Here is a 21,407-nt window from a genome sequence, read left to right as displayed (position 1 = left end):
GCTCAATTGTGGTAGCAACTATTATTGAAAAGGGACATTTTATATCTTGGAAAAAGGCTATGGAATCCATTGCCTTTATGTTTGAGGAAGCTGAGGTTCAGGAAGGGAAATCATGACCTAACAAGGACCATCCCATTAGTTCGTAGAATCCCAGTTCCCTGACATCCACTATGATTTACTGGCCATGGAACCACCATTTCATATAAAAGTGTCACGAGCAGGCAAACAGCAGAACAAGCCATCAGCAGGTGTAGGACAGTCTTCTGACTTAGACACCACATGCAGAGCACTGCACATGTGAGCAAATCTCCTGTTTGACATTTGTCCACCCACCCACTGCTCCCCATTGGCTTTCATAAGAGCCTGAGGATTTGATGGCCATTTGAGCCATCAACTATCTATGTTTTTGATGATATACTTTCAGAGAAGATTTGCAAAGAATTGTTTTTCACCCTCTCTTCCATGTTCTTCCAGGAGTCAGGTACAGAGTGAATATGTGCACATACTTAAACAAAGGATTGTAGTGAGGCCCATTGTTACTGGGTGGACTTAAGTTTCTAATAGTCATTATAAATAATGACTCCAATGTCAAGTCTTACGAGTGACTGAAAAGGACATAAATATTATGGTCTTTTAAAAATAAAATATCTACATTACGGAGAATGAGGATTGCTGAGGTTTTTGTGGAAAATGCCAGGAAATGAAGGGAGGGCATGAACATGCTCTAGTGGCAAAGGGGGTTCTGCCCAAGAAAAATGGCACATCTTGAAGGGAAATTACCACCACCACCACTGCTGCCACCTCCCCCCACCACCTGCACTACCCCCACCTCCGCCACTGCTGCCCCCAACTCTACCATCAAGTCAGACTCTAGGAGAGGATAAAAGGGAGGAAAACATGTATATTTATTAACTACCTACTATATTTCATGCATTTTGCCAGACTTTAAAAAAATGTGACTTGATTATGGTTATTTTCCTCTGAAAGTTCTGTGAGGGTATGGCTCTGTGTGTCTTATTCTCACCAGTAATTAACATAGTGCCTAAAACTTTGTCAAGTGTTTGTTGAATGAATGAATGTGCTAGAGCTCTCTATAAATAATCTTTTTTACCTCATTATAGTCACCTTGTGAAGTGGAAATTTTTACCCCCACTTTGTAAAATAAATGAGAACACCAACGATTTAGAGAAGTTAAATAATACATCCCTTGTACCAATGACAGATCTGGAATTCCAGCCAATGTGTCATGATTCCTGAGTCCATTCTGTTTCCTTAACAATATGCTACCAGATTCTTTATGAAACACATCTCTGCTTGGATTTTGTGCTATAGAATGGTGGATGTTTCTTTCCAGTTATGATTTCCTGCAGATTGAGGGGAAATGGCTGTACCCTTGACAACCACAAGGTGGGGGGTTGAAACAAAAGGAATGCCCTGGCCTGATTCTTTATTGTAGGTGGCCAGTATGGTAGAGTGAGGGGAAACAACACAGCATGAGGATTTTGGGGTGCTGGTTCCATCTCTTCCCCAAACTTTTTTGACCGCTGGATGGGTGTTAGTCCTATCATGTGTCATAGACCATTACCGAACTTAGTAGCTTAAAAAAACAAGCATTTATTATTATCTCCCAGTCTTTGTGAATTAAAAATTATGGAGTAATTTAACTGCCTGGCTTTGGCTCAAGATTGCTCATGAGGTTGCTGTCAAGATGTCCACTGGGGATGTGGTCATCTAAAAGCTTGAGAGGGGCTGGAAGCCCCTATTTCCAAAAATAGCACACTCACATAGCTGTTAGAAAGGGCCTCAGTTCCTTGCTCGCTATTGGCAGAAGGCCTATTCCTCACCACATGGACCTCTCCATACGCTTTTTGAGTGTCCTTATAGTATGTCAGCTGGCTTCCCCCAGAGCGATCTAAGAAAGAGAGAGCAGAGAAGAAATCAGTTTTTTATTATTGGATCTCAGAAGTCACACACTTTCACTTTTGCTATATTCTATACATTAGAAGTGAGTCACAAATCCAGCCTGTACTCAAGTGGAGGGGAATTAGGCTTCACCATTTGAGTGGAGGAGGATCATAGAATTGGTCGACATATGTTAAAACCACCATAATGGATTAGGTATGCGAAGTTTTTGTATCTGCCACTCAAATATTGTATTTCCATTCTTTATGGATGTTGTCAAAAGTTAAGGGGGTTGGGAATTGGAGAGAGCAGCGTTTGAAACCTGAGTTAATGTTCAATATCTTTATAAGCCTTGTTTTTTGACCATAAGATGAAGATTATATCAAACCAATATCACAGGCTTGCTGGGTCGATTACAGGCAATAGAGATAAAGCTGTTAGTACAATGTGTATCATGAGGTAAGTGTTCAAGCAATGTGCTCATTTCTGTTCCATCACAAGGCACCACTCCCTCCCTCTACTTCTCATACATGTCTGCATCAGGATACTGGGGACGGACACACACACACACACACACACACACACACACACGGATCCCTGAGTTCATTCTGTTTTCACTATGTCATCCTGCCAGCTTCTGCATGCAGACAGCTCTGCGTCTGCTCTGTGGAATAGAGTTGCTTGCCACAAAAAATTGGATTCCAGGCTTGAGATACAAGTTGGTAAGGGAACATAAATGTTCTCCAAATCTTGCCCAAATCCTCACGCTCATTTGCTGTGCTTGAGTAATTCCAATAAGACAGACTCTTCCACGTGTCACCCAATGACCTTCAGCTCTCTTTTCTCATAGTGATGAACTCTGTCTCAAATCTGTTGTAAAGTTTAAGTCAGAAATTGTGTTACTCTTCCAATAAGCAAACAGTAACTATTTCTCTCACCATATGTATGGTTAGCTTCAGTTTCTTTAAGGTTTAAAATATTTAAAATATCATCTGGAAAAAGTGGGTGCATATTGGGGTGTGGGGACGTGCATGATACCTTTTCTTAAGAACCACAAAATCTGATTGACCATTTACATAAATTATTTTATTTATTCCTTACAAAAATAGAGTAAGGTCTGTATTATTATTCCCATTTCGAAGATAAGGAAATAGAAGGTTAATAGGTTGGCCTAAGCTTCACAACTGACAAGTACAGGTGCCTACTCAAGCACAGGGCAGCAGGTAGAGTTTTGTGACTTGCATGATTGCTCATTTGACTATGTAGTACAATCAAGAATTAATAACCCACTGGATCAAGCTTCATGTTTAACTTCACTTAGTGCAATAATAATTTCAGGGATCCTGCAGGTCAGGCGCTGGGCTAGATCCCAGAGTACATAGAGGTAAGGGAATACTGAGGCAGAAGAGAGGCATAAAACCCATTATCATGTTTCATTCTGTCTGCAGATAAAGCCCCAGTGAACTTGCTGATGGATGGAAAGCCAGCTGATGTTATTTAGGCACCCACTGGTAGTAAACACCAAAGACTGGCAGCCCGGGCTCTTTGACATTGATGAATTCCTGATGAAAACTTTGGGTGATTATAGAGTCGATCTGCTTGAAATCAAGATATCATGGTGGAACAATTTCCTTGGTTCTGTCGTGTCATTTATCACCATTGTTTGCCTTCGTTGTCGGTATTAACATCAATTATTTATCATAATGCTCATTTTCCTTCCTAGCCCTCTTTCCTGTCAGACATGTAGAATCTCTTGCTATTAAACTGAGGGGCAGGTGGAAGCATTAGTCCTTCTTACATCACCATTCCTTTTGAACTAAGAGCTTTTTCAGTGGGGGCAGCAAATTGGAAAAAGCCATTCCAAGTTGAGCAAAGACCGTTTTCCTGGTTTGGTACACATTCTTCCAGTTATTGTTTAAGTTGCTATTCCTCTGGGGCTGGGCGTCAACAACAACGATGACAGGGCAATGTAGAAGAAGGCAGGTATGTTAAATCAAAAGCACCAAGAAGCAACAGCACTTGGAACAGCAGAAACTGCTAGCTGCTTCCCAAGATCTGTTCTCTGTTTCTGCCTATTACGTCACATTATATGGGGTAGCAGGCCACCCAGCTAAAAGATTATATTCATTAGTCTGCCATGGCACTAAATTATGGCCAGTGAGAATTAGTAGGAGTGTAATAAGAAATTTGGGGGAAGGCTGATTAAAGGAAACTGAACTAGCTGGAAGCCCGTCCCACCCACCTCGTAGCCCTTTGCCTTCTACCCTATGGCATGGATGTGGTGGGGCATCCTGGACATTGGAATGGAAGCTGCAAGTTATATGAAGCAGAATAAAGGAGCTCGGATCCCTGACCACCATAATACCACCATGCTGAGCACAGACTCCCCACCTTGGGAAGACAGTTCAATAGCTACGTTATTTAAATCACTGGGTTTGTTTGTTTGCTTATGTTTTCTGTAATACTCAGCTGATCTTAATCCTACCAGAAACATGTGGGAGGTAGGATTGGAGATGGTGAGGGAGATAGAACAATCAGAGAAGACTTGCAGGTTCGTGGCTTGGGTGACCAGATTGGTGGTGGTCCCATTCACTGAGACAGGACACACAAGAGGAAAACCAAGATTGTAGAAAGAGACATATTAAGCCAGGAGGTGTAAGACTCTCACAGGCAGATAGATGTGTGTTAGTGCTATTAAGTGATATTGAAGAAATAGATACAGATGTGGCCATTACCAGCATGTGTGTGATGTTTAGAAGTATCAGAATGGATCAGATTGCCCAGGGAGATCCAGGCAGTGTTGAGAATTAACACATAGAGGCTGATTGCGCTTCCTGTGGGACAATTGAGGGTGATATTGAGATACGCAAACCTGTAATTGTGATTCCTGCAGGATGTGGGAAACGTGCCACTAAGGATCCATTTTACTACTCCCCCTCCCCCAGGTAGTCATATTTTGATAAGGTGCCAGATAAACAGAAATTTTAAAGCAATTGATTTCTCTTTCTAATGAATCTAAGTCAGATACGGCGGCCAGGCAGTTTCTATGGAGGTGAGAAAACTTGTGTTGCCAAAGCACGTCGGTATAATTTCAGCCACATCAAAGCCTTGTGATGTCCAAACATATGTGTCCTAATCACATGCAAAGAGGTAATTTTCAGTAGGGTTGTCCAATATCGAAGCAGACTAATGGCTTCTCCATAACACCGTCAAGGAATTGTCTAGCAGTGCACAGAGCCATGGGTGTAGAAATCAGTCCAGGCTCGGTAGGTTAGCTCTAACAGTTTCTGTCTATACAACCTTCATCTCTCAGCTCTGTTCCCTCAGAGGAATGCTTGAGAAGTATGAGATGACATATTGAAAGCATTGAAACTGTACCTGGCATAAAGGAGACCCATAATTTTTTACCTCATTTTGGTGATCAGGAAACTGAAGGTGCTGAAATCTGGGGCTAATTTTATAAGTGCCTCCAGTATGAGGCTCCACTGACCAGAAGCAAGAAAACTTTAATAAAATGAGGTACTGCCTCACACCGGTCAGAATGGCCATCATAAACAGATCAACAAACAACAGGTGCTGGCGAGGCTGTGGAGAAAAGGGAACCCTAGTGCACTGTTGGTGGGAATGCAGACTCGACTCGTGCAGCCACTGTGGAAAGCAGTGTGGAATTTCCTCAAAAAGCTGAAATGAAAAAGCCTTTTGATCCAGTGATTCCCCTGCTGGGACTATACCCTAAGAACACCAAAACGCCAATACAAAAGAGCCTATGCACCACAATGTTCATAGCAGCACAATTTATAATAGCCAAGTGTTGGAAGCAACCTAAATGCCCATCAGTAGGTGATCGGATCAAAAAATTATGGTACATATACACAATGGAATACTACGCAGCAGAAAGAAAAAAAGAATTACTAAACTTCACGACAGCATGGATGGAACTGGAGAGCATTATGCTAAGTGAAATAAGCCAGGGAGCGAAAGACAAATACCATATGATCTCACCTATAAGTGGAACCTAACCAACAGTACAAAGATGCAAGGAAAATAAGACCAGCAACACTGAAAGGAAAAGAAATCAACAGAGACAATAGGGAAGGAGGGAGTGGGGGCAGGGAAAAGGAAGGGAAGGGGAAAGTCAAGGAACATATAGCAGGGACTCATGGACAAAACCAAAGGGGAAGAGCTGAGGGAGGGAAGGAGGAAGGGGGCAAGGGAAAGTGGTGGGGGGTAGGCAGAGACAAATGTATTTGAAAAAATTAAAAAAAAATGTAAGACTTAAAAAAAATAAAAATAACATAAGATTTTGGAATCAAAAAAAACTTTTTTAAAAATAATAAAATGTGGCAGAGCTGATACATCTTCTTGCACAGGATGCCACTTAAACTGTGTCCACTCAAAGAGCTTCTCCTGGAGTTGAGCAGTGTGCCACCTCTACAACTGCCCTGTGGCCCTGTTTGGGGGCCACCTATTAAAATGTCTTCACAATAACAATGCCTGTCATCTTGCCAGACACGAAGAGCCATAGTCACCACTGTGTTTTGTCTTTTGCTGTCCTCTGTTGAGGTTGAACTTCCCAAGGCCTCTTTGCGTCTCACTCTTCCTACTCTCTATTACACACGCAGAGTTCACCCCTCACTCATTTCTTCCCCCTTTCGTACATGCTCCTCCCTCTCCCTGGAATTCTCCTTGCCTGATTTGGCTTCCTAATGAACCTCTAATTACCCTTAAAGGCTCAGCTCCTCCGTTTCCCTTATCTGCTAGGTGATATCAAGGGTTTCCTGTTCTGTGCAGCCATGATAGCTTGGCCTTACCTTTGCCATTATGTGTGGGATAAAGCCCAAACCCCTCAGCTTGTCCCAGGAGACCCCGTACAATGATCGCCTCTTAGCTACATCTCTAGCCACTTCCCTCCCGTCATGCCCAGAGCCAGCACATTCTATTGGTGCTGATTTAGACTGCGGGCTTAATTTGAGCCAGGAGAAGACTGTCTGGCCAAGAATTGGAATTTATTCCTTGAAGGCAAGGTATGTGACCCTGCCTATGGCTACCTGTTACGAAAACACCTCTTCTTAGCTCCATTATGATCCATGTTTACATTTAAACTCTGTATCTTAAATTTCAATAATTTTAAATGGGGTCAAAAATACAAATTAAAAATGGAGGTTCTCAGTGGTACCAGCCACATTTCAAGTGCTCAGCTGTCACATGTGGCTTGTTGCTGCTATTCCATATTGGACAGTACAGAGAGAGGACACTTCTTGCAGTGTGGGAAGTCCTATTGGATAGAGCCATGTAGACTTTTTAAATGCTTGGAAGAAAAAGCACCTTAGAGTCTTGTTACTCAAAATACCGTCCCAAGACTAAGAAGAGATGTATCACCTGGTTGCTTGTTAAAAGTGCAGAATCCCAGATGTACTGCATCAGAGCTACTGGGTCAGAATCTGCATTATAGAAAGATTCCAGGTGACCTGCCTACCCCTGGAAGGTTGAGAAACACTGCCTTAGAGATCCCTGATTTCAGCTACTCACTTTGGATGTTCTCAAGGTTTTCCATTGTACATAAGAAGCTTGGGAGTCTTAAAAACTGTGGATATCTGGGTCTCACCCCTGGAGTTTCTGATGTAATTGTTCTGGAGTATGGTCCTGGTACTAGGAGTATTCAAAGCTCCCCAGGTGTCTCTGTGCAGCCAGGATTGAGAATCCCTGCTTTAGAAACAAGGCAGGAAGGCTCAGAGAAGGCAGGTGATGAATGCAGATCTGTAGTTAGAGGCTCACTTATTTTCCTGACTCCAAGTCACAGCTTACTCTGCTATAGCATCCAGCTTCATCGTCATAAGACAGGATTCTGGAGGAGCATTCTGAACTGATCAAGTTTCTTTTTTGTTGTTGTTTTCTTGTTGTTATTTTTTTCTTTCTCTTCTTGAAACAATCACCTTGATATCCCCAAGTGAAGGTAACACGGGAACTGCATTATAATTGCTTGTTAATATCACATTGATAGCTGACAGATTTGCCACCTGCAGAGGGCTAGCCTTTCAGGGTCAGTGCCTGGCGCACAGGGCTTGCAGCTCTCCTGGCGGAGATCAATATTCTATTATGGAAGCAGCCGGCTCGCAGACACCATGGGGGCCTCACCTCTTGCCTTAAGGCACACTGGCTCTGTGAAGAGCTCAGGGCAGACTCACAAGGGCTGTGGTTGAGGGAGGCACTAATGAGCCCACCAGAGCCCACCCCTCCACTGCGGCAGGTGTATGTGCAGGGGGTCCGCAGTGCAGCCGTTTCCCTGCACAGTAAGGGGCCCTGCAGGCTAGGCTGCCTGTCTTCCCATCACATCTACTCCGCTATATTCTACACTGAAGTCAACCTTCAACTTGCCTACAAGAGACTGCTGAGAGGCAAAAAGAAAAAAAGGAGAGTTCGCAGACACTACTCATTTCCTCTGCTTCCCTTCCCTCCCTCCCCCGTTTGTCTCACTCCAGGTAAAGTGGAGAGGAGTGCAGATGAGCAGAAGAGTGACGATGATAATAATCTGTATTTACTGAGCACCTTCAATGCTCCAGAAAGTCTACTAAGTTCTTTTATTCATTTTCTCATTTAATTCTCATTACAACACTGTATGTTGGGGGCTTGAGGAAACTCAGGATCAGAGAGGTTATGTGACTTGTTCAAAGTCACACATCAGGAAGTGGCTGAGCTGGGACTTGAACTTCGATTTGTCACTCAGCAATGCTTCTCACAATCATGTGGTTTGGCGTCCTGAAACACACGTGCGTGTGCTCTCCATGTCCAGCGAAGGGCCAAGCTGCAGGAGGCAGCCACTGTAAGACTACACACATGTCACACTCTAGCACTCCCTATTTGATTTTTTAAAATTGGGATACAACTTAAAGCATACCTTGCATCAATCTTAAAGATATCATTTGATTTTTTTTTTTTTTTGCAGGTGTAGATACCTGTGCAAACACCCCTCAGTTCAAGATATGCAGCATTCCCATCGTTCCAGAAATTTCTCCAATGTTCCTTCTGAGTCAGTCCCCTCATCAAGAGATAACTAATATTATGATTTCTATCAGCATACTTCAGTTTACCTCATCCTGAACTTCGTATGAATTGAGTCATCCAGTGTGTACCCTTTATGTCTGGTTTCTTTTGCTTGATTTATTTTTGAGGTTCACCCATGTTGTAGCATACATCACCAATTTGTTCTCTTTTATTGCTGGATCGTATTCTATTGTATGGGTACCTGCCAATTTGTTTTCCATTGTCCTGTTGAGTGTTTGGGTTGGTTCCCCATTAGACTGTCAAGTCCCATAGGGCAGGTAAACATCTTATCTGATAGTGGGTTCACTCCAAACCAAGCTCCAACGCCCTTCACCTTCCCATTCCACCCAGTTGCTAGCACTGTATCTCACATATGGGGAGGCTTCAAAAATGTTAGTTAATGGTTGGACTTACAGAGTGAGAGTCTAGAGTCTCAATATGGTATCTGTAACTAATGCTTATGAACTTCTTCTAAGTAGCTCCCTAAAAAGACTGTCAGTCCATTAGGGTTGTTCTAATAGACAACCACAGACTAGGTGGCTTATAAGCAACAACGATTTATTTCTCACAGCTCAGGAGGCTGGGAAGTCCAAGATCAAGGTGGGGACAGATTCTGTGTCTGGTGAAGGCCCACTTTCTGCTTCACAGCTGTTGTCTTCTCTGTATCCTCATATGGAGGAAAGGACTAGGGAGCTCTCTGGGGTCTCTTTTACTTTGTAAGGGCTCTGCCTTTGTGACCTAATCATGTCCCCAAGGCCCCACCTCCTAATACCATGACAATGAGTGTTTGTTTCACCATATAGATTTGGGGTGGGGAGGGGGCGGATGCACATCCAGTCTATAGCTGAGATCATCCTTTTTCAAGTCTGTTCCTCCCAAGGAAAGCTAAGGTGTGGACCTGGACCACTGGCATTCATAACATGGGAGTTCAGAGACCCCTAATGGAGTCCAGGGACAAGTTTTTATCAAGCTTTGTGAACTAGGATGAGCAAAGAGATTTCTCTGTTTCCTCATCTGGAAAATGAGGGTAATATAAACAGCACTCCTCCAAAGCACAGATGTTGGGAGAGTAGTGGATGTTAGAGCAAATTGCTTCCTAAATCACAGTCAACCTTTGCCATTCATTAGTCTGATAAGCCAAATCCTCAAATCTACCAGCAAAGAAGCATTTCTCAAAGCTCTTTCCTTGACCTGCTCAGTAAATGTGCTCAAACCACATCAGTTTCGGGACTGCCGCCTGGTAGAGGTGGCGCTGGGAGCATCCCAATGCACATCAACTAGCTTGTTAAAGAAGGTGAGGGGATCTCCCATTGACCTCTGGATACCATCTCTACCTGCTTCTACCCTGAGACACTCCCCAGGAGACTGACCTGTGTGGACTCAATGAATAGGTTCCTATGTCTCTGGTGTCTAGGGGCTCAGACAGGGGTGAGCACTAACAGAAGACTGGAGGAGGTGGGAGAGTTGAGTTGGTGGGATTTTTCCTCTCACTCCCTCCCTGCAGGCTCATCTTGACTCATCTGACTCCAGGTTCCAATAAATAGTCTACACCCTTGAGCCTTCTTCTGACTTTGGGGTGTTAAGTCTATAACTCATTCTAGAACTGAAATATTTCTTAGTTTCTTGATACCCTACTTACAGCTTTATAAAAAGTGTCTTTTAAAAGCTCCCTTCCAAGTACTCTAATTTGCCCCCTGCTGCCTTTTGGAACCCCGAGATACATCATCTTGTACAACTCACACAGTGCTATGTTTCCCAAACATACCTGACGATGACTTCCCTCCTTGTATTTTTATTCATTTATTAATAATAAAAACTGTTTACTAAAAAGAGAAGCTGATGAATTAATGGGGGACTCTGGGGAATACATTCTTCTGTTTTCCTATCTACCAACTCTAGCACTTGCAAACCCAGTTTTCATAGAATTCTCGAACTCCACAAAGATTAGACAAGAGTTCTGCTATATTGAAAAATAGAATAGAAGCTGATCGTGGACCTGCTGGAAGCCTGCATTTGAAAATGGCTCCCTTGGGTCAGGGATGGAGTCCCACAAAGAACCTGTCCCGGTTGGGGCTAGAATTTAGAAACTTAGCCTCAGGATTATAACCTTGGAGAGCCAGGATGCGGCCAGGTCTTCCTAGAGTGGGGTGCTACCACTTCAACCATTTAAGGAGGTCAAAGCTCACATATGATGAACCACAGAAATGAGGGCCTAGGGCTGAAGTGGTCAATCCATCCCTTTTATTTGATGACCAAATCACCTTCATTTCTTAATTCAGTGCCCCCCTGCTTTGGGGAGGGGTGATTTAAATGATAAAGCCAGATATCTTAAGGAGGTAATCTCACCAATCAAATATTATTTTGACAAAGCTCTTGACACAGATGGATGAGTATATCCCAGCTTTTTAGGGAAAAGGAGCTTGAAAATATTGAATTGCAAGAATAGAAACTGTCTTTGAATTCTTTCTCTTTCTCCCCTCTCCCCATTGGTAAAATTGGTCCTTAACCTAAGCAGCTTTTACCTTAAGAATTTATTCCATCTCCTTTCTCTTCCCATTGCCAATGGCCTAGGTCAGCACCTTACCATCTCTCATTCTGATCAATGCAAGAGTTTTAAAATTAATCTCTTGGCAACCAGCATCTCCCTCCCCTAATCCATCCTCCCCAATGTCCTTCTAAATCACAAATCCAACCAAGACACACCTCTTTTCAAACAGTAGTGATATAGAACTTTTATAACAATTTCCTATATTCCTTAACATCACCTTTGAGCACCTCTTTCTTTGGATGATGTTATCCTAGAAAAAATTCCAGCACTCTTCAGTCACCAAAGAGGTGGGTACATCTTTATTCTGTGACACCCTTAATTTAGGATAGTAAACAGAATGTCACCAGCACAATGGGGGAAGCAATATAAACACAGATACACCCAGCCAGCAAATGTCCTGCTCATGGGTCCAGACAGGAGGCAAGCATAATGTTACTAACAAAATGTTCTCAAAGTTATTCTGCAATTTAAAGAAGATGTATCTCAAGGCTGGGCCTGCAAAGGGGAAATCAGATCCAAATAGATATTTGATAATGTGAGGATATTTCCACACAACATCCTTCTTTTGTGGAAAGTATTATTCTGCCATTTCATTGATGGGAAAACTGACGTGAAGAGAGGGTAATCTGTGACTTTGTAGTTACTCAAATTCTAAGAATCTCAAATAAATGAAGATTTTCACAAGATAGAGACAAAGAGATGAGGGAGGCAGAGAATAGTATCTTTGTTTCAACTCTCTGCTTCCCTTTGACCTGTGGCTTGATTTCCATTCCATCTGGTTAGTGGCTATTTGCTCGTCAGTTTTATAACGCGCAGATTCCTGGCCAAACTGAACTGTTAAGCCACATGTATGCTGGATTTCCAAAGGCAGGAAGGATAGACTCTACCCAGATGTTTACCTTTCAACTTCATGCACTAGCACAGATGTTTGTGGAACGCAGAAGGGAAATTCTTGATTGAGATATCCACGCTGGCTTGAACTATCCAGTTCAGAACTAACATTTGAAGTCATCTGAAGTTCAGAAAATTCAGATAAGGCTGGTTTAAGGGGGTGGAGAAATAAAAGATAACATACTTTTCTCCCAGGCAAAGAAAGGCAAACATTTTCTTTACAACTTCCTGCTCTTGCAAGGCTCCTTCACTCACGGTACATCAAATGCCTAATATCCCCCAGCCTCAGGGCTGGGGCTCCAGGATAAAAGTGGCCATTCATGTCTCTGAGGAACTTTCTGACTAGTTTCCTAGTGAGAAAGGCACAGATGAATTATTTCAATACAGTGTAATTGGCACCATAACTGACGGGCATATACAATTTTCAGGAGCACTGAAGAAGTAGGAAGCAGGTTGAGATGAGTATTTCTGGACTCTCTCCTGAGTCACAAATGCTGTGCTCCTTGCATTCTTGTTTAATCTTTACACCACTGCAGGAGAGGCAATATAATTTTCCCCTGATTCTCAGAGAGGTCAAACAACCTTGCCTAAGTCACCTCGCTACAATTAAGAGCGCTTCATAAAGTTGCATTTGCTTGATTCAGAAGCTTTGGCTCTTTTCCCAGCCTTGCCGGAGGGTCCGGAACTGCTCGCATTCACATGGAGACTGAGTGCTGAAAGCTAACCTGGGACTTGCTAGCCTGGGAGGGGTGACAGGTATTCCAGGCAGAGCAGGTCCAGGCTGTGAGAAGTCAAAGAAGCCAGGAGGCATGGTATCTTTAAAAAATGACCGGTCATTCTCTGTGGCCAGAAAGTAGTATTGAGAGATCCATTGGAGAGCAATATGGGTGCAGGAGAGAGTGGGAAAGAAGAGGCAAGACAAAGAACTAACAATGCGCCAGTGTCTGTTTGCAAAGGGCTTTGTGTCTGCTGTGACATCCTTCCTGTGCTAGGAAGACTGCAGGCTTGGGCGCTTTGTTTGTTTGTTTTGTGTTAGCAGTTGACTTACTATATATGCCTCTTAACATTTAACAGACTGAAGGATATCATGCATGCCCAGAGCCCAGCGAGACAAGAAATGCAGCCCCATAGACGGGAAAGCACCCCATATTTGGATTCATAGGATGTGGTCTTGTGTTTTGAACCATTCACCATGTAGACTTATGTGAATTTTATGTTGCTATTAATATGAAACCCCTTTGAGCTTCAGTTTCCTTGTTGCATCTTTTGCATCCTTTGCTAGAGATTCAGTTTCCTTGTTGGTGAAGTAGGGACAATGTTCAGACCTACTAATGGAGACTGGATTTCTGCCAGGAAAAGAATGAAAATGGCTTTCCTATTTTACCATTTCTTTTGCAACTGTTTTGCAAAAGTTCTTTTTTGCTTTTCAGGCCAGTTGTAGACTGCCCTGTACATCCTTTGCTAGAAGGCAGCCTGGGAGCTAGTCTGGTCCTGGTGTGGCTGCTACTTGAGATGGAGAGGTGAACTTGTACGTGTCTCACTCACCCTGTCCTGTGAGAGAGGTATGAGAAAGCTCACCCACACACTGGTTCACGGAGAAGGAGACCAAGACTCAGAGATGAAGCGATGTATTAAGGTCATATGGCAAAACAATCCCAGAGTCGGATGCCAGCCCAGGTCTGCCAAGTTTGAATGTTTGTTCTTTCTACTACTTTATGTTGCCTGCAGTAAAACTCCTGGGAGCAAATAGGTAGGGCTGTCAGTTAAGTTCAAGGCAGGGTTGAGGCGGAAATGTACAAGAGGGGTAAGTGCCCTGTGGGAGACTTTGCTGTGGCTTTTATCAGCCAGCACTCAGAATAAAACCCACCCAGAGCCAGTTGAAATCAGCCTGGGTTATACTGAGCCAACAAGCATGGGAACGCCTCTCTTGTTGGCTTCAGCTGACAGCAGAACAACAAGTCAGGAATGAAGAACCAGGAAGGCACTGGGAGATGATTTTGCTACCTGGATTTTTTCCTGGACTATTACAGTCAAATAAGGCAAACTCTCATAACTTGTTCAGGGGCGTGTTTGTGCGTGTGTGTGTGTGTGTGAGTGTGTGTGTGTGTACGCGCACGCCCTCACAGTTTTAGAGAGAGCCTAGCCAAGCACATCAGATTCAAGACTTAAGCGAGAAATGCCTCCAGTTCGGTAAGGCCGTCTTTGCCGACAGCGGCTGCATTCCCCGTCGGAGGCGGCTGCAGTAGCACACCTGTCCGGCAGGAATGCTCTGTCAAGATGCATTAGTGTCATCTGGGCTGATGTTGCCCACAGCTCCCTTCCCGGATTAGAAAGAGGGAAGACGAACACCTCCAGGATATCTTGGGAATGACATTTAAAAAGCTACAGCTGTCCCGGCTGAGTTGGGAGCCTGGTAAGCACATATCATTTATGTCGGCGACAGCTGTTGGTGCCACATCTGGGGATAAAGGATCAAACCTCAACACATGCAATTAAGGCTCATCACGTAGGTGAAATTGAGATGCTAGACTAGGCAATTTGTAATAGTTTGAAAATGCCCTTGTAAGTCCCATAGAATGCATTGGCTTCCTGGCATCTTCCAGAGAATGCTCTCACCAGAAACACCCCAGAGACAGATGACACCTTTCAGAAGTTCAGGGAACACATAAAGATTGGTGATGGATGTTTTCCTCAGGGGCGATTATGACTCTTTAGTCTAATAGCTCCCCTATTCATACCATATTAAGGGCTTAATAAGAACTGAAAAGGTACTGGTAGCTTTAAAAGCTGACTCAAACTCAAGGGCTGTGTGGCAAACATAATATCCCTGGGAAAATAGATGGCATAAAACCATAAACAAAACACAGCTCACCAATGCATTGATAAAAGCCAAACTGGTATTACAGCCTGATGGGAAAGAGGCTCATTCCTGGTAGTGACACTTGTATATTTTGGGGGTAGGTCAGAAACCAGGAGAGAGAGAATGCCTTCTTGTTGGGACTTGCTGGAAGAACCTATGTAGAGCATGCCAGACCCTTCCCTCATTAACTATTTGATTCTTCCTACAGGTTCAAACACATTACCTGGGCAGTTACGAAATGAGAACAGTTGTGGGACAAAGAACACATTGTTGAGTGGCAGAGTGGCACAGTTATCGCCTGGAGCACCAGGGCAAAGGGAACCGACCTGGAGGACTGGCTGGCACTGTTGGTGTACAGTGCCAGCCAGTCCCAGTCTGAGACCCCGATCCTGAGAAACTTACTGGATTCCTGCCCTTTGATTCAGAGAAAGCAGCTTTCCAGCTGGAGCAAACTCCCTCCCCCACAGAAAATAAAATAAAGTCAATAGCACATAAAAATTCTTTGTACTTTTTTCAGTGCCTTTTATCTGCTGAGCTCAAAGGACGATGAGGGTATTAACTCTGGCTACACCCCTTTAGTTGTAGGTGGAGAGTTGGCTTGTCCCTCTTTTTATGGATGGGGACCTGAGATATGGAAGGCTTAAGCAGTTTGGCCAGGGTCACACAATTGGTCAGGGTGGAGCTGGGAAGAGAAATCAGGTTTTTTAATTCCTAGTCTAGTGCCCCCTGCAGACTATATTGAGAGATGCAGTTTGGTTAAAAAAAAAAAAAAAAGGAGGAGGACCTTGGAGAAACATGGAAGTGGAATCACATATTAAGATGAGGAAAGTAAATTTAAAATCACTTTGCCAATGTCCTCATTTTCCAGGTGAGAGGGTGAGGTTTGGGAATCTTATGTAAAATTCCAAGGTCAAAAATATAGTTAATTACAGAGCAGAGTCTAGAATCTTGGTTCTTCCAGTTCAAGGTGGTTTTCACTTCACGGTTCTATAGTCTCTCTATCTATACAAGCTTTGCAAACTTTAGAGTACCTACTAATTTAACTGGTGCTCAAAAAATGTTTGACAATGAATTTGATAGTATCATAGCAGCTTTTCCCCTCTGACTTTATATGTATTTTTTAGCATTCAGTTTAAGAACCAGAGCATCCAGGAAACTCTACCTGATTGCCTCTAAACAGCTCTAGCCTCACTCAGTTGAATTCCACATTTTCCCTGGAATCGGCCATTATTTCATACTCTAAGTTACACCTGTCCCTTTCCTTGACTCTCCAACCTCCACAGACTATGCTCCCCAAACCCTTTGCATCTAATTCTGCTACAACATGTGAAACACCTGGTCATAATCCATGACATACTTGTCTCTTCCCCACTAGACCTTTTAAATACATTGAATCATATAAACTTACAGTAATTTTGGGTTGCAGATTTAATCCCCTTTTAGCAAATGAAGAAAGAGATGAAATAATTTTGCCGGGGTCTCAATGATGATGAGTCATTTGGAAGCCATCCTTTACACTTCAATTCTGTTCCCTTTCTACTTCCCTGTCTTGTCTCTGTTCAGGGCACCAACCATGGTTTTTACATCTCTCATCTACAGGGACTCATATAAAAATAATCAGTGATGACATATACTTTTGCCATGATTATTGCACTCCAGTTATGTCAATATTCACTGAACTGTACTATGTTGTGTTGTAGCGTGTCAGGACAATATCCTACAATAATAGGGTATGGGAAGTCTGGCACAATATGAGGGAAAAATAAACCTGAGGAAAGGAGAGAGAAGAACAAAGTCGTTTATTTATAAGATAATGAGCAGGTTGGACATTTTTCTTTTTGGAAGCTGCTGGTTTCCCAGGGCTAATATCCCACAGGTAGCAGGCACAGTCCCAGGTACTACTTGAAATGAGTTATGATCCCATCATCACTGTAACTTTATATGTGTGTGTGTGTGTGTGTGTGTGTGTGTGTATACATCCACCAAGAAAAATATTAATGAGGTATTGCATCATTTTTCCTTCTTCTTTCTATTGCTTATATGGAATTGCTGGGTCCAAACGAGATTCCTTGGGGTTTCAAACTTAGGCTGGAGAAGAATTACCCACATAAGCTATTATTTTCTGATCCAAGTTCTGTTGTGGGAAGGACAAAGTTTATTTTAAGAGTGCACTTGTTCAAGCTGCCTGTTCTACAGTTAGATTTAGTTTCAATCAGTGAAATATTAATGATTCATTTCACTCCTCTGGTCCTCAATCTCTTCATGTAGGAACTGGGACCATGTTTGTAGGTGAGACTTTAGAAGTATGTAGGCCAGAAGTGGATCAAGAGGTCCTTTGTCACTGCTGAGTGTGGGGTACATGTATTGGGGGATTCCAGTCAGGTCAGTTGAGGGCCAGGTGTGCCTTTGGCCTCTGCAGCCTTGGATTTGAGCTGCCTCTTTGCTCACTGGTGGCACTAGGCAGTTCCTTTACAGAAACTCCTTCCTAAGTGAGCCCTGAACTCAGAGCCCTCCCAATGTCACACACATGTAATTTGTTTAAACTCACTCTAAACAAAGTAACAATCTCTGTGAAAGGACACAGACGTTTGACAGGCTAGAATTTTACTTCTAACAGATGTTAAAATGTGGAAAATTCCTTTGAATTTCAAATGTTCATCCACACAGTGAAAAATGGTCTCCCATGGCATGTTGGCCAGGTCTTTGGGAAACACTGTGTTTAAAGCATCAGTGACAATGTTTCTCAATAAAGTGGGGCAATTTCTTTTTGTAATAGTTAGTATATTGCAGTGAAACACTGAAAGTACTTCTACCCTCTCAAGTCATTCCTTTTTTTCTTTCTTTCCTTCCTCTTTTTTTTCTTTTCTTATCTTTTCATTTCTTTTCTTTTCTCTTTTTCTTTTTTGTTCCTGGCCTTTCTTGAATTCTTCTTTTCTTCACTGATTTCCTCGTAGCTGTCAAGGACTCTGCTGGGGAGCCCCTTCAAAGTGCCCGTACATTGTCGCTGATCACTACCACAGACTGTAAGGCTGCATTCTTGCCTGTGTCCAGAGAGCAGGGGCTGTGTTGGAGCTATGCCTAGTGCAGGGCAGGACCTCAGGAAGGCTGCCCTGGGTGCACAGACATGGTCCTGGGGGCCATGGCACTCTGCATTCAATAGGGGGAATGGACAGTAAATAGGAACCAGTAAAAACTAGCATTGGGACAGGGCACAGTCTTCAGTATGAGGCAAAGAGGAACAGGGTCAACTTTGCTTGAGGGAGGAATGGACAGAAGTGGCTCCATGAGGAAGACTCGAGCTCCATCTTGAATAAATAGACAAAACAGAGAGGTACTCAAGGCAGATGACTAGCAGGGAAGCCTGAATGGGAAAGATGAATTCAAGGGCTATGAGAATCTTTAGCATGAAAGGTGATCTTGGGGCTGATAAAAAATGATAGCAAATACCTTAGGTATAGCTAGCACATACTGGGTGTCAGTTACTATTCTAAACACATTCTATGTATTAGTTCCTTAATCCTCTCAATCACTTTGTGGGGTAGGTATTATTCAGATCCCCGTTTTATGAAGGAAGCATGGAGACAATGCTAGGTTGCCCAGGTCCAGCATCAAAGCTGGTGAGTGAGACAGGCACCCAGCTTCAGAGTCTGTGTTTATAACGATGGCTTTATATTGGCTGAGTAAATAAATAGGGCTGGAGAGATTAAAACAGTGGTGGGTGCTAAAAATTAAACATGTAGTGATGCAACCTCAGATACTAGGGCAGAGGCTGCTGGTTACAGTAAAATTTTGTCATGGGAAAAACCTCTCACATGTTGCTGGGTAAGTAGTCACTTACCGTGCCCACTCCTCAGAACAGCCTGGAATGGCGAAGTGGCTTCTTTGGGGCATGGCAAAGGTAGGTGTCAATCAACAAACATTCATAGGTACTTTCTATGTGCCAGGAGATGACTTAAGACATAGAAAATAATTTATTGCTCTCCTACCCTTGCGGCTGATAAGTCTCCCTTATAAGAGAAATAGGTAAATCAACAGTGACTACCTAACACAATATTATACAAGTCATGGTCGGTCTGTGAACAAATGGCGGGTGGGCGAGGGTAAAGAGGAGATAAATTTCCTAGGTTATGTTTGTGTACATATATGTGTCCAGGTTTGTCTTCGACAAGGCTTCACAGAGGAGACACCATGGAAACCTGATCTTGCAAGATGGATGAGAATTTGAAGGAGGAGGGAGGGAGGATTCCCAGGCAAACAGAATGTTGTAAGAGGAAGCAGAGCTGAGAGACGGCAGGGTAACTTTGAGGACAAGTTGTTTAGCTTGGCTATGTATCCAGAATGGCTGATGCATAGTTAGTGTTTCAAGTTTTTAAATGAATGAATGAAAAGATAAATGAATGGCATCAGTGGTGGGGGAGGTGAAAGTCTGTTAGGGTCCTGGTATGCCTGGCCAAGGAGGATGGCTTTATCCTGTGGGCAATGGGGAACTTATTGTATTTTTTCTTTTTGAAAAAAGATATCATAAGATGGGATTTATAAATTCAAAAACATTAGAAATATTCTTGCAGCTGTGTGAAGGTAGAACAGAGGAGTTGAACTTTGCAGTGGTCCAGGCAAGAGAGGCAGTGGAGATGAAGAGGAGAGGAAAGATTGCACACATACTTGTAGGAAAGAATTCAAAGGAGAGGCATGAATACAGATGAGAAGGCAGAGGTGGAAGTCTAAGCAGTGAATGGTCTTGTTAGGCAGTGGTTTGCAAAACATGACCCAGAGCACTTGACATTTGACCCAATGTCTTACATATGTACTTCTGGGAAACAATAATTTAGGCTAGTGTAGACTCTGTCATGTGTCACCACTTATCTATCGAACAGGAAGCTTTATTAGGAAACCAAGTTTTAGGAAAGGGGAAAAATCAGTGTTTAAAAAATACCAAGAGATTGTGGTGTGTGTGTTTAAGGTTAAAAAACTTAGGAAATGCATTTTGGCAGAAGTGGAGGGACAAGGAGTCTAGGGAAATAAAGTTCATTTTCTACCAGAACGTACTGAGTGCTGAGTTCATACATGGGAAAGTGAAGTTCCTATGGAGGGAAACTGGGGCCCCTTTCTCACAGGTCTTACTCCATCCAACTGTCGGGGTTTGGGCAGTGGGTGAAGGGCTAGCACTGCAGGGGAAGGGGGGGTGGTGTGGGATCCGAGGAATTACCTCTATCAACTGTGGTCCATCGATCTGTTACTTTTTACTACCTCCATGATTTCTTCTTTTCAAATTGGCAGCTCCAAGAAGCAAGAGGAAATCGGAGCCTGTGTAATTTTTGCCTCACTGGTTGAAGCTTTGACTTTATTTATGCCTTTAATTTTCTACTTAGTAAGTAATTGTTGCCTTACACCCTGTTTCATAAAATATCCTGGAATTGAAATTAGATTTGGCCCTTGGATATGCATCTCTGATTCCTGGTGAGAGTCCCCGTGATACCATACTTTGAAATGAGCCCTTTCCAGAGCAGGTCCAGCTTCCAGCATGGAGTTTTTCACCCATTACCCTCTTTGCTGCTGCAATGTTCTTTTGGAATAGTTTCAGACTGTTCACTGGCGTCTTCCATCATTGCTCATTTAACACCTAGGCTAGATCTTCAAGCAGTCAACCATTGTGAGGGCTATTTTGCAGAGGAAGGAATTTGGGCTTTGATTAGCAACCTTGTTCTGTAACTTGGGAGCAAGGCAATGATGAGAAATTATTTAATCATGATGGCCCCTCTAAAATGGGAATAACAATCACCTTCCTCCAAAGGTTATCACATGGATTCAGAACATGGTACCCAAATCATAAAAATATGTCAAGGATTTAACACAGTGTCGAGTACATAGTGAACACTCAGAAACATTGGCTACTGTCAATTTTGTCATTGCAAGGGCTTCAGACAAAGGAGAGAGCACTGGGGGTGGGGTGGGGTGGGTATTTCATGAAAGACTTCTGAGGAAAGAGGAACTTTAAACTTAGGTCTCGAAGGATGAGAAGATTTAGCTGGGTAGAAATGACTTCCTGGCTGGGACTGACACTTCAAAAACTCCTCTTGGACTGCAGGCTCAGAGCACTGAGTACTAGAAGACGCAGGGGTAGGTCTGCCCTGCTCTGGGAAATTATTTCTACCCTCACTGCAATGA

This window comes from Pteronotus mesoamericanus, unplaced genomic scaffold (assembly GCF_021234165.1).
Source record: "Pteronotus mesoamericanus isolate MK-2021 breed Mesoamerican mustached bat unplaced genomic scaffold, CSHL_Meso_final scaffold_174, whole genome shotgun sequence".
NCBI lineage: Eukaryota > Metazoa > Chordata > Mammalia > Chiroptera > Mormoopidae > Pteronotus > Pteronotus mesoamericanus.
The sequence above is the reverse complement of the archived record's forward strand: the minus strand, read 5'-3'. Positions refer to the sequence as shown.